This window comes from Haemorhous mexicanus, chromosome 4 (assembly GCF_027477595.1).
Source record: "Haemorhous mexicanus isolate bHaeMex1 chromosome 4, bHaeMex1.pri, whole genome shotgun sequence".
Classification (NCBI taxonomy): domain Eukaryota; kingdom Metazoa; phylum Chordata; class Aves; order Passeriformes; family Fringillidae; genus Haemorhous; species Haemorhous mexicanus.
In genome coordinates this window covers 44,984,792-44,999,211 of record NC_082344.1, presented here as the reverse complement: position 1 = coordinate 44,999,211, position 14,420 = coordinate 44,984,792, and the positions used below count along the sequence as shown (strand labels likewise).

At 46.8% G+C, this 14,420-nt stretch overlaps 1 protein-coding gene across 5 annotated transcripts in view; it reads left to right on the top strand.

Moving 5' to 3' along the window:
• Positions 1-10,264: 10,264 nt before the first annotated feature.
• IRF2 (interferon regulatory factor 2) overlaps positions 10,265-14,420 on the top strand; it is a 40,146-nt gene continuing 35,990 nt past the window's right edge. For 3 of the 5 annotated variants that reach the window (XM_059844613.1, XM_059844612.1, XM_059844608.1), the window contains exon 1: positions 10,265-10,504. The gene's annotated coding sequence lies outside the window, so the exon portion shown is untranslated. Of the gene's footprint in view, positions 10,505-11,248; positions 11,586-14,420 lie in introns of those variants that run through there. The other 2 variants (XM_059844609.1, XM_059844611.1) reach the window with 2 other exon arrangements.

The following is a 14,420-nucleotide window of genomic DNA, read 5'->3' as shown; positions in this document are numbered from 1 at the left end:
CAAAGGCAGGTGGACAGCAGTCCTGTGATAATGGACACTCAGTGAGCCCTCCAAGCTCTGTGGGTTTTGTCCTTTGGGCATTTCCTTTAAGTTAACAAAACAACCAGCCTTAGTGTGCAAGCAACAGCATTGAAATTCTGGCACAAACTGGGAGATGAGGATGTGAAGAGCACTGGGCTTTTAGGAAGAGGTCACGTTTTCACCAGAACCATGACCAAAGTGGGATCAAGGGGCATTTTGAGCAACCTGTCTTTTTTTACCTTCCTCATGTCTTCAGCTCATCAGGGCTATCACAGCTACTGCATCAAAAGCAGCATGGCCAACAGGTCAGGGGAGGCCACCCTGCCCCTCTATTCCCCTCTGGTGACACCCCCACATGGAATATTGAGTCCAGCTCTCGGGTCCTCAGCACAGGAAGGACATGGACCTGTTGGAGTGAATCCATAAGAGAGACATCAGGATGTTTAGAGGGGTGGAACACTTCTCCTGTGAGAAAAGGCTGACAGAATTTGGGTTTTTCAGCCTGGAGAAGAGAAGGCTTTGGGGTGACCTATCTGAGGCCTTCCAGTACCTGAAGGGAGCCGACAGGACAGATGAAGAGAGGCTTTTTACAAGGACATGTAGGGACAGGACAAGAAGGAATGGCTTCAAACTGAAAGAGGGCAGGTATAGATTAGATTGAATGAAGAGATTCTTTACTGTGAGGGTGGTGAGGCACTGGAACAGGTTGCCCTAAGCAGTTGTGGATGCTCCATCCCTGAAGTGTTTGAGGCCAGACTGTATAAGGCTCTGAGCAATCTGGTCTAATGAAAGGTGTCCCTGCCCACGGCAAGTGTGTTAGGACTAGATGATCTTTAAGGTCCCTCCCAACCCAAGCCATTCTATTGATTCTATGAATCCAGACCCTGTGACTTAAGCAGAAAAAACAATAGTGTATCTTGATCAGTTCTGGTTGGTATTATATTTAGCTGTGCTGTCAAGTTGAGGACAGGAAAGCAACAGTACAGCTGAAGTTCTTGACATAATCAGCAGTGATGATAGGCCACGTGGTGAAGCTCTTCTCAGAGCTATCTTCCATGTCTGCTCCCTTTTGCACATGAAACCATTTAATGCACTGGTATTTGGCTCTGGCCAAGGGAGGGAAGTCATTGACTGGACAGGCTGTGACTTCTCAGGTGGTGAAGTGAAATGTTGCTCAGAGTGCCAGGTGCTAAAAGTCACACTGCTTTGGACAACTGGTCACAGCCAGTACCAGCAGATGAGCACATACTTGCGGATGAGCTGAAATGCTCTTCTTTCAAGAAGAAGAACAAGATTCCCCAGGTTGGGAAGAAAGGGGAGAGAATGTGATGAAAACCTTAAATAAGCAGTTCAGTTGGAAAAGAGTGGGGAAGTCTGCACAAACACTACCAGCAGATCTTCTAACAGCTTTTGTGTAAATGTTCTCTGCAACTATTCCACAAACTATTTACCACAGGTTTATGTGCATTAAGATTCGGCTTGCCAAGCCATGAAACACTACCCTTTCTTTGAAGCTGATTGGGAGCTATTAGCACCTGCTTATCAGACTTTTACCTGTCCAGCAAAGGTATAATTTTATAAGGCTTCCCATACAGAGAGCTCTTGACTCTTCAGCCAGATCCACTCCACAAGTGAAATGGCAGTGCGGGAGGAAAAGAAATGCAGTGAAATTATATATAATTGCTTTTTCTCCACCTCTATTATACAAGGAGCAGGTGAGTCAGCATTCCCATGTAACTACTTTACTGTGAAAGAAGAAACTCTGCCTCAGCTTGGTAGCTGTTTACTCTTGCCTCTCCTTTTGGTATCTGCATACTAAAGCTTTCCTACAGGGTTGGTTACTGCTTACAAGCATCATAACATGCATACCTGTGAAGTACTCCTTCCATTAGAAGAAGGATTTGCCACCCTACATGTAATTACTGAAAGCAAGGTGCAAATAGTGACCACAAGCACCTGAATTATGTTTTCCAAAATAGTCCCACTATCATAATGTACTACTGAAATCCAGTTGGGTTCATGGGTTCAGGTGTCATGCCATGACTTACAGAGCTAAGGAAGCAACATTTCTCCTGGATTTACATTGCCTAAATTGTTGCTTCTGATTGTTGTTGATTTATTTGAAATTCTAAAAACACAAGGACAAATTAACTGTGCTACTGGAGAACCACCATACAAAGCAATATTATTTCTTGCAGCACTGCACAAGAGCAGGGTTCCTGAGAGAGAGACACACTTTTGTACCAGACACTGTAACACTGAATAAGAGACAGCTGTTATCTCTGGGAACTTATCATCCACGTAGTCTGAGAGAAATAAAGGTAATGAGGAAAACTCACAGCAAACAGTAAGACTGGGAAGGTAACTTAAATTTCCTGAGTCTGAGCTGGCACTGACTCCACTAGCCTATCTTAAGAGACAGTCCCTCTGAAGATCAAGGTTGATTGATCTCCTGGTTATTTTTTAATTTGAGCATTTTAGCTTGGCCTATTCAAAACTCCCCTGCATGGCAATGGTCTTTTATCTGTCTGCCTCTCTCTGATCTGTGCTTGGGAAGTCAGCAGGTAGAATGCATCACGAGCCTTGCTTCTGCATTGCATGTCACTAATTAAAGAAGCCATTCAAAATTAAGCTCCTACTCATGCCCTCTATTAATAGCCAGGAGTTTGCCTCCACCCTACCCTCCCACGACCTTTTCTCTTAAAGTGATAAAGCAGCCCTGTCCATGGTTTTGAGATCCCTTGCGCTCGGATACCAACTCGGCATTTTTCCAGCTGTAACACAGCAGTTCTCTGAAGAACTCGAGGCAGCTTCTTCAAAAATATGCCACATAATACCCTTGTAACCCTATCAAGGTACCAGTACCAATGGAAGATTCTGGGAATAGATTACTTAAAATTGATGTCAGCTTTTACTGTGCCATGAAAGGTTTCTTATTCAGACCCTGACATTGATTATCCACTCACTTCTGAAAGCCTCAGTTAGGTGGACTTAGCAAACCTGAGAGTAGGGCAACGACCATAGTGGCAGAAATGACTTGTCAAAAAAGAAGCGCAGCAAGATGGGCTGCAGGAGACATGAGTCATGGATGAGCTGCACTCCAGAAACAGCTCAGCAGGGCCAGCTGCTGCCTTTCAGAAAATTAACTTGCTGGACTTGACAAGCCAGCACTGGAGGTGCAGCAGAGGAGCTCAGCTTCAGCCAGTACAGTGCATCCAAAAGATGCTACATCTGCTCTTGCTTTGAGAGGATGGTCAGTTGGATGGGCAGAGGGTATGGAGAAGCCCTCCAGAGATCAGTGTTGCCAGGCCACATACATGAAGGCAGTCAGCAGACAGGACTTGCTATCCAAAAATTACTCTTTTGGTAAACACTGATTAGAAAAGGTAAAGAGCCAAAGCTTTAAAGAGAGTGGTGAGTTGGAAATGGATTTACTACTCGTAGTGACCATTTTAACTTCAGATAGAAAACCTTAAATTAACTGCTTATAACTGGGTCCCTCTGTTTTTTCTCTTTTTGTGGTCCCATTGGGTGGTGTTGCAGTATGAGCTGGAGAGTGCACCAAGGAGGAAAGGCTGGAGCTATATTTAAATAGCCCCCAAAGTTGTAGCATAGGAGGTTGATGCAGGGTCAGACAAGATGGGGGGGGCACACAGAGAATTTCCTGTTTTGTCAGCAGGAAACCTCCTGAGGAGGACCCCCCCTTTTTCACACCCCTATGCCTCCTTCACCGTTTTGGGGACAGTGAGGTGGCCACATCCCAGCCCCTCTTGCCTCTCCTTCTGAGATGGGCAATGGTCCCTGACAGCCCCTATTGCCAGCAAAGGGGTGCACTGGCATGGACCATGACAAGTGGGGATGGGAGCTGGGATGCTGGTTTGTCCAGGTGGGCACACCTGTCAGGGGATGCCCTGCACAGTTTGGGGTAAGTCCAGTGAGTGGCTTGGCTCCCTCTGTCCTCCTGTCCTCCAGTTTTGAAGGGGAGGAAAACACCTCTGTCATGGGGTGGAACTTTTCTCCCCAAAAGCCATGGGACCATGGCAGGATTTAAGGAAGAATATAATCTGTTTGGGAGCGTGATTGATGGGGCAATGTGCCTGGTAAACATTTCTGCAATGCATATCCCTACAAAGTCTTCTTTTAATGTGAAAATCCACTACAAACAGGAAGGTGAAAAGAGAAAAATGTCTTTCCCCTCTACAAAGAGAATTGAGCTATTTTTAACAATAAATAAGTTTTGAATTAATAAATCAAAGGATGTGTTCATACATGACATGAAGCAAAGCTCCTAATACCTGATTATTATCCTGAAGAAACATATTCATTCTGCTTTGTCAAGCCAATAGGCAACAAATCACTTTTCTTTATATTCTACCTCAGTTTCACTGGGAAAATTGCCATAAAAGCTTCCACTTCAGTGAAACACTATTGAAGCTAAGCAGGATCACTTTCAGGTGTGATCTGCTGAAGCAGCCTGTCTTCCATCCAGGCTTTCTCTGCCAAACTCCACTCCAGCCCTGAAATGTCAAGATGCTGTATGTGTTTTTAAAGGACTTCTTTCCTCCCTAAATTTTGCTGTGTGGGCCAAGAGATGTGAGTAACCAAAACCATCTCACCATGCTGTTAAGCAAATTCCTGGTTCCCTTTCTTCTCTCCTATGAAATAAAGTGAATTGTGTACAGCAGCTGAGCTGGCAGAGCCATGGGCTGAAGTAGTGCAGCCAAATAAAAGCAGTGACAAGTAAAATGAACAGGCACTATAGTCCTCAATAGTGTTCTGCTATGTCATGTACTTGGTTTGGGCTCAGGAGACAGGCTCTTCCTAGTTACCTGTCCTCCTGCAGCACCTGGATGCAGTCAGACCATTATGAATGGGAAGGCATAACAAGATCTTAGTGGAATAATGTCTGTCACAGTTTATTGTTTTATCTCTTGGCTCTTTCTGACCGAATTTGCTAAGGGCTGGATAAAACAACACCTTTGTGAAGACACTTGGCTTTCCTGAAAGTACAAGAGGCTTTGAATTGCAACAGAAAAGTTTTATTTTGCAGTTTAGAGAAACTACTCTTTAGAGAACTGGCCTGAGCAAATAGATTTTTCCATCTGGAACAGTTTTCTGTAACTCTTACCAATAAAAATTAAGCCACACTCCCACCATCTCATTTCTGAGCAACCAGAAGAACAGCACAACTGGAATATGAGAGCTGAGAAGTACTCACTAGTTTAGACACCCTGTTAAGCCTCCCATAGGTAGGTGTCCCTGCTGGACAACATCAACCAAAACCAAAGGAAATATCCCATGGGTGGATTTGCACCGAAAATCGTTCAGGAAGTTCCCTCTCAGTGCAGTGTGAATGGCACCGGGGCGGTGCTGCCGGCGCTCGGTCCTGCTGCCGTCCGTGGCTCCCTGCCGCAGCCGGCCAGGAGGGCTCAGCCCGGGCTTCTGCCGCTGGACATGCCGCAGCTGCACCCCACGGGAGCAGCCCGAGCAAGCTGCACACTTCCCTGCAGCCATTTGAGTGGAGGAAAAAGGGGGGAAAGACCACATAAAGTTTGAGTTAAGGAACCTGGACTAAATGAAGGCAAAGAAGGAGGAGTGGGAGGCTCTCCTCATCCACATTCCTGTGTGCATATTAACTTCGGATGCATGAAGGCTTTCCCTGTACTCGAGAGGAATTGCTCATGTCCTTTTATATAAGGGCCTATTTGCTCAATTTGGATTGAAATGAGTTAATTTTTTTCCCTCCAAAAGCTGGGTAAGAGACCTAGCTGTATCTCCAGGATTCTAGCAACAAGCCTTAGTTTCTATGAATTTTAACATAAGCATAAATACTTTTAGAATACTGCAGAAACACCAAAGCCCAGACAGTCCTTTTATTCACAACAGTATACACACAAAGTAAATGAAACAAAAAACCCCCAAACAAGCAACCCTCCAACAAATGAAACTGATATCAGAGGACAAATTAATTAGAACTTCTTAAAAGGTTAGTCAACACTTTTCCGTTATACTTTGGGTGATTATTTGTGTTACAGTAATATGCAAATACTTCAAATTCTTAGCCCTAAAAATCTCATGGGTTTTTTGTCTATTTTTTTTTGCTTTTTTAATAAGAAAGGTGTCATTACTATCTAGTATCTAAAAGTATCAGTGCAAAAGATTACATGAACATCAGAATGTTGTTCACAGAACAAATTAAAACTGAAAATAAATTTAAGTGTGCACCATGTTTGAAAATGGGTGTAGGCACTCAGGAAGATGCGGGTAATTCTATTAAAGTAAGAATTTTATGACTCTTGCAATTGATTTATTTTCTTGACACTATCCTGTAACATAAATTAGCTCTCCCACTTTATCAGAAAAAAAAAAAATTCACATGGAGCTGAGTCCCAGCTCCATGTGAAAATTCACCTTCTCCAATTCATACATATGAATACATATACATATGAATAGTCCCAACGCCTGCAACAGTGATTTTAAGAACCAAAATGATGGTATAGTCAGCTCCACGTAAAGACAGGGTAAAACCCACAAGAAAAGCAGTAAAAAGGGAAGATGTAATAAATATTATTTAACTTATCAAAAATATTGTTAAACTTACAAAACAAAATAATCAAACAAAACAAAAAGAAACAAAAAAAATCCCACACCAAAATAGCTGGCAGATTGCATGTTTATTTACCTTCTGGAACCTAAGGGATTCCCAGTCCGAAGTTTTTTTCTCACAGGCCAGAAAAAGAGAGTCATTTGTGAAGAAAAGGCAGGATGCTAATGGAAGCAACTAATTCCAGTAGGCAGATCCCTAAAGAAGGTGGTTAAAAGGATAAGTTGCAAACTTTAGCAGTTCTGCAGAGGAAAGGCGGTGGATACGTGATGCTTCTGGGTTAAATTCTCTGATTTTAAAGCTGCCATATCTCACTGAAACAGCAAAGTCACAAGAGGTTAAAGTCTCTTTTTGGAGGGAATGAGTCACTGCTGAAAGTTAAGTTTAGAGAACTAAAGCTGCCCATTCCCATTACCATTCAGCATTAAAAAAAGGAATTGCAACAGAAGATTTCAGGTATAACTTCTGATTTTGTGGTGCTAGGAGCCGTGCAGGGAAAGGCCTTTGTCAATGCACTGAATGCATCAAGATCCTTGAATGTGCTCCACTGAGATCAGGAGAAGGTGGTAGGAGGAAATGGCAAGAGCAAGCTGCAAATTCTGCCCAATGGCTTGGCTAGTGTTTCTCAGGGAAGCTCAACTGTTTCCTTTGACCAAAACCAACTCAGGTAATTCATGGCAATGCCACTTAGTGAATAGTGTCCTCTGAATGAGACAATAAAGTATTAAAATGATGGTATTTTTTCTACACAATATTTACTGATACATAAATACAGTATTTTTCACAGCTGGCTCATTCTGCAAACAAATAAAAAGCACATACTAGAAATAATAACAGCTACTGAGTACTGCAAAGCCAGCCCAAGTCACTCTACTCTTTGCTTGGAGGGAGGTGTTGGAGTAGCATTCCTGCCCTGAACCATTTGCAGGCATTTCTATTCAGGACTTTTTGAAGGGTACCAAGGAGGTTCTAGCCCCTAGAAATTTGTGGCTTTGGGGGCTGTTTGAGGCAGAATTGGTGTCTTTACATTTAATAGACCTCATGGAGTTTTTTGTTCTGTGAATGTGTACAGGTGCTTTTTTGGAATCCCCTGTGAACAACTGGCACCTCAAAGGAGGATGTCCTACTTTAATTACCTGCTGCATGAAGATCTACCTCCTCCTGTTTGCTTTAAATTGGCCACCTGCTACTTGCACTTGATGCTCTCTAGTTCTTATATTAGAAAAGAAATCAAATAATCCACCTCTACTCCTCTCTACTCATTATTCTCTCTGGTCTGACTGGTTTCTGTTGTTTATCACTTCTCCATCCTGAATAATCTTGGTCACTTAAATCCTTGTATCACTCTAACATCAGGGTGGCTCCATATTTTTCTTCATGTTTGTTGCTTTTCTCTGGATCTTTGCTGTTCCTGTTACACGTGGGCCAGTGATGGTCAGGAGGCATGCTGCAGCCCTCCCCATTCTGTTCTTTGCATTTCATCCTGCCATCTTCCACCAGCTTTGAGACAGCTTCTGACTGCTGAACCAATTCTTCCATGAGTTATTGCAACTGTTAGATCTTATTTCTGAGTGAGAACAAGTTGGTTAGAAATTTCTCATTTTCAATCAGATTACTCCTCTTTAATCCAACCTGGCCACAGTAACCATCTCCAACCTGCTCAGAGGGCACTGCAACCCTACCGTTATCCTAGTTAGACCTTCAGTCTCTGAACATTTGCTTTTAATTATTGGAGCTTGCTGATTTTATTGTTCTTTTGTCATGGAGTTTATAGCCCCTTTCCCTATAGCCACAGTCTGGTCTGACCCTCCTACATAAGCTGTGGTCTGTTACTACCATGTCTTGCTGAATATGTCCTTTCCCTGCACATCTATTCAGTCAAAATGCCAGTTTGAGCCAGGTGTCCCATAACCCTCATTCTCATTCCACTGTGGCCTCATGGAAATCAGTCTCCTCTGGAAGTAACTGGGAGTATCAGCCACATGAGTAGGACCTTCCTTGCTTCTCTTGCGCAGCTGCTCTGGGAACCCATGTCCCTCCACATGAATGTGGACCTCTCCTTACTGCTGGGAATGTTTCTAGAGTAGTTTAGAAGGAGGTGCTTGATTTTACTGTCCTACCCGGCATGCTATGTCTTGCTTCCCAAACCTCTTCCTTGACCTGTCCTACTTCACTGGTGTGCATGTGGACCACAGCCACGTTCTAGGCCACAATGATTTTTTGGGAGGTGGTAGATTGCTGACATCCATGGTTTCTGCCATCCTAATTTGTTTTGTGATTATGTTCTCAGTGCAAGGAAAGCCTTTTCACAACAGGAGGTCTCATCACCCACAAGGGTGGACTCCCTATCTCATTGCTAGCTCGGTGTCTTCTGCATGTCCAGGGATGCTGCCACAAAGCATCCTCAGTGCCCACAGCACCTGGAGAACAGCTGCCTCTCCTTTTGCTGTACAGCTGGAGAGCACTCAGCTCCTTAACCACTCCCCTGTGCCACTCCTTGCACAACTCCCGGTGTCCCAGCACTTCTCCCACCGCTGCCAGCCGTGCATGGTGTGTCTGCACAGGGAGCTGCACCGCTTGGCTACCTGAGCGCCTTGTATGTATGTGCATACAGCACATATAGAGATAGATATGTGTGCGAGGGAGATATATACATCTGTCTGTCTCCATATACAGCCCTTTGAAATTACTACATTTCATATCTCCTTCAGCCTCCAAGTGCTCTTTTCCTTTCTCACTTATGGCTAGGGCTAGGAATGGCACATTGCAACCTCAGTGGATTTTATTTACTGTAGTTTGAATCGGGATTATCAAAATTCTGTAGAAAGCTATGGACTCTACATTGACTCTATAACTAACGGCAGTTTGTAAAATCTCTTGAAATCCAAGAGCTCTCTCTCGAAGTAAGCCAGCCGCTTGAGCCTCGCTGGGTTCAAAGGATCTGATCTGTAATAGTCTTTGTTGTGGAACTACGACATTGTACTTTTCCAAAGGAATGACGGCTCTAGCATGCGCGTGTACGGGACCGAAACCGAGACTCCCACCTCAGCAGAGGGGCTAGAGACGCAAGGAGCGATTCAGTCCGTGCTGGTGGAGCTGAGCGGGAGGGATTTCTCTCTGGTCTCCGGGAAAACCTGCTTTGAGCGCTGGGTTTGTGCGTCCCAGAACAGTGCTCCCTAGCTCCTCGCTCCCCGGGGCTGGCTCCAGCTCTCGGTGCAGCCCTGCGGGCCCAGCGCGTGTTGCGGAAGGCCCGGAATCAGCGGGAGCCGGTGCCGGGCGAGGGTCGGTGGCGAAGTCCCGTGCTGTGCCGTGCCCCGGCGCTGCGCTGCGCTGTGCTGTGCCGTGCCGTGCCCCGGCGCTGTGCTGTGCCGTGCCGTGCTCCGGCGCTGAGCTGTGCTGTGCCGTGCCGTGCCCCGGCACTGTGCCGTGTTGTGCCGTGCCGTGCCCCGGCGCTGTGCCGTGTTGTGCCGTGCCGTGCCCCGGCGCTGTGCTGTGCCGTGCCGTGCTGTGCCCCGGCGCTGTGCTGTGCTGTGCCGTGCTGTGCCCCGGCTCTGTGCTGTGCTGTGCCGTGCTGTGCCCCGGCGCGGCGGTGACGGGCGCAGCGCTTCCGCGCCCGCCGCCGCAGCCCTGCCCCCGCCGCCTGCGCGGCCGGCCCGGCCCGGCGGAGAGGCGGGGGGATTTCCAAGCGCCGGCGGCCTCGCCGCTTCCTCTCCTTGTTTTGCTTTCGATCTGGCCCTCTCTCCGCCCGGGCGGAGGCACTGAACTTTTAGTTTTGCTCCCGCGATTATTCAGCGCCTGTTTTCATTTCCATTTCGTGTCCCCTGGCAACGGCGGTAACCTTGAGGAATTATATAAGGGCCGCGAAAACGGGCCGACAAGGTAATTTTGAATTATTTTCTAATTTTTTCCCTATTTATTCTTTTCTTCGTGTTTAATTTTCATTTTATTTTTCCGCATTGCTGCCGTTTCCGTGTGCGGGGCAGCAGGGGCTCCCGGGCAGATGCGCATCGGTTTTAAAAACAAAAGGTCGGGCTGCAGCGACCGGGGCCGAGCCCGATTCCGCCGCTACGTTTGAGAACTGGTGGGGGGGAAGGGAAGAGGCGGCCGCGGCGGAGATGGAGCGGACGGGGGGTACGCGCCACTTCCCGGGTGGGGAGGGAGCTCGGGCGCACAGACAAAGGCGGCGGCGTTGGGTCGGGAGGGCCGCGGCGCGGGCCGGGCCGGGCCGGGGGGCTGCCGCACTTGTTGCGGGGCTGGCGGCTGCGCTGGCTCCGATAAGGGAAGGGGAGCGGCGGCGGCGCGGGCGGAGGGGCCGCGGGCGGGGGTCGGTGCGGGGGGGGCGCTGCCCCCGCGGGCCGGGGGCGGGAAGGGGCGGGGCCCGGCCCGCCTCGCCGAGGGCCCGTTACACAAGCGGCGGGGCGGGGCCGCCGCCCCCCGGCCCTCAGCGCCGCCGCCCGCCGGGCCCGGGAGGGAGCCGGGGCCGGGATCCCAGCGCCGTGAGGGCGCGGCAGCGGCAGTGCGGAGGGAGCAGATGCGGCGGGCGGGTGGGTTCCGCGGCAGCGGCGGAAGGAGGAAGTGGCGCGGCCGCTCGGTTCCCTGCGGGAACGGCCTCCCGTGCGGGCACGGCGGCGCGGCCGCCTCTGCAGGCGCTGTCCTGTCCCACGCCAGCGAGCAGAGAGCCAAGCGCTGCGCGTCTAACCCCAGAGGGAAGTTAGGAACAAGGATTTCCTTTGTGCGCAGTAGGCAGGGTCACATTTCCAGCGTCTTGCCGTGGCCGGGATCGAATTTGCAAGTACCTGAAGGGTTGGATCCCTCGGCCCAGATTCCCAGAGGTACTTAGGTCTTTAACTCTCGTTTTGATTTGTGTGAGCTCCTAAGCAGCAGAGTCTGTGTCTTAACCTTAATTCTTCAGACACAGAGCTCAGATAAAGGAATTCCGGAGTGCAGAACTTTCCTTCCGGTAAGTGTACGGTTGTAATTTATAGCCCACCTTACCGTGCCAAGGTCTTGCAGACAGCATTCTCTTGAAGGTATGAGCAATTGTAAGTGAAAACCTCAGTTTCTGGAGATGAAATATAACATGTTTAAGTTTACAGTTATTTTATTTAAGTCTTTACAATCTTTGCAGAATGCCTGTGTTAGTACCATCAAAAGAGAGTGGAGCAGCAACATTTAAATTCACCCTAACACAGAGACACTTACACAAAAGGGGCAGAACTGATCTCTGAGGCAGATGGTCTCAGTCTGAATTGCAGTCTTTCTTTGCTGCCAGCCCCTTCAGATGCATCAGTGTCCTTCTTTGGCCCTGTTGGCAACATGCTGCCAGGGAATTACTTCATGTGCCCCTTTCTTTTTGCTGGTAAACCAAAATGAAAGGTGTGAGAGCTCCAACTCCTTAGGCACAATATCGCTTCATGTGCCACTCTGCAGCTTTTCAGTGAGGTACAGGCACGGCAAGGTGTCATCCTGCTGAGCCCTGTGTTATCTCCCTGAGGCTGGGGGTCCCAGCAGATTGGCAGATGCAGGTAGAGCAGTCAGTCACTATTATTGTTTGGCACATATATTAGCACTGCTACCCAGTTACTTGCTGATGAGAGAAGTGACAGATTTTAGAAGCTGTCAAGTCAGTCTCCAGAGAAGAGCTGTTCATCACAGGCCACGCTGTGTGGAAATGGGTAGCCAAGAGGTATGAGGAGTAACAAGCAGGCTTTTAGGAAGGGGGGGGTTTAAAGGGCCCTTTCTCCAATGAGGAAAGGTCTTTAATGTGTGGGACCAAGTGGAGTTAGGGGCAGTTTTAATACAGAGTTCAGAAAATGATGAAGAAAAAATGGTGTTAAGATTCAAGAGAAAATAAAAATATTTTTTGGAATAAATAGAGTCTACATTTGAAGAATAGTCTTTATGTAAATAAATTTGCAGCCTTCAATGAAAACATGTGCTTATATATACAGTATATATAATAATATAAGTTCAAAACCAAACAGTGGGAAAAAGCTGATAGATAGGGATTGCAAGGTTTGCCGTGCCACTCTCTCTCTTGAAGTGGTGCATCACCTTCATGGTGTTAAAACATCTCCATGATAGAATACTTGGAATATCAAAAACTTTGTGGACGCATGGAGACTGAGTAGCTTGCACATGCATAATGTGGGAAACTTTTTGTTAAAGAGGAAATAACTGTTTGGGGAAGTAACACAGTGTCCCATGTCCTGATGTTCTCAGCCTGTGTAGGAAGAGTAGAGAGATTAGGGCTATGTGACTGCCCAACCTAGATGTTGACAATAATTGTCACGTATGAAGGGAGCATAGAGGAACTCCGAGAGTAGGAAATATGATTGTCAATGAGAGGCCTCAGTTGTCCCTGTGTAGATTATGTCATGGCCCAACATGAAATTTGCCCAGGTGCCAAAAACCCCTACTTTCTGGGTATAGCTTGTACAGATACGCTGGGGGAAACAGCTCTAGACAAGGTACAGGCCAGCAAGAATTAAGTTCAGAATTTTGCATTCAAAATCCCAGCCAGTTCTGACACGACACTGGTCATAATGTCCTTAAAATCACTATTGTTTCAGGAGCTGCAAAGACAAGTGTTGTTGTGGCAGTGTTTACTCTTCCAAAGTAGTTCTTCATATAGGAGGAAAGAAATTGATCAAATGGTGAGGGGCAGGCGAAAGTGTAAAATAGTTGCCAAGTGGCATGTAATTCTTCGAAGACACTAATAGTAAAGGCTCAAAGCAATTGTACGTCATCTGTCAAAAATACCAAAAAAGCTGAGCAGGCTGACAAGCAAACCAAAGCAGCTCAGTACAAGTAAAAAGACCTCTTTCAAATGTTGAGGATTTGTCTCCAAGTGGGAAAGGTGGAAAAGAACATGAAAAATGTGTCAAACACAGTTAGGTAAGCCAAAGAGTTGTGTTGCTAAAGGCATGAGAACAATTAGAATATACTCTTTGCAGTTCATCAAACCCAGGAAGCTTGCTGATAAGTTATCCATGCGTAGAAGGAGTGCCCAAGGAAGATAAAGTCAGTGGAAGAGTGAAACAAATTCTCTGAGCCTTGCTTCGCCTAGAAAGAGTTTAAAGAGGCAAAAGCCTCTTTTGCAAGAGGCTTTCTATTTTTTTTTTAAGGAGTGAACATGTCGGGGAGTTTTCCGAAGTGAAGTGTCGGTGAGAGAGGGTATGAGAACAAACTGTTGGGAAGCATGAAGTAGTAGGCAGGAGGTGATACTTGTTGCAGAGTTTTAAAACTACCTAAATGGAAAGTTGCTGATATGTTGCCTCTTGCGTGTAACTCCTTGTGTAGGCCTGCTTTGGTGCTCCAGAAATAGAATGTAACAAATGAGCTGTCCCTTTTTCAGGGTTTCTCTGGAAACTCAGAACTCGGGGATGGGCATTTTTGTTTGGTTGGTCGGTTGGTTGCCAAGGGTTAGTGAATGGGACTAGTGAACATGGGTATAAATGTGAAACAGTGACAAAGACTAGGCCTGGCTTTTGTTGCCAGGGAGTTGAGTGTCATGACTCTTCTGGCCTTCTCTAAAGGTATTGCTGAGCTGTTGTCTGGTTGATGCAGTCCTTACTAAAGCAGGGCGAGTTTCAAGATGGGATCAGTTTGCTTTGGGCTGTGTAGTCATGGCCTGTTTCTCAGTGAAAAGAGGTTGTACCCCTCACCCCAAGTGTGCCCAGGGCCTATGCCATTCAAGGGATGGAGGAAGGGATAGGTGGGAATGTGACAAGTTTGCTGGCTTTATTAACTCATTTGGAGCTTGAAAATCCCAAAGGCTGAACCACAAAGTCTG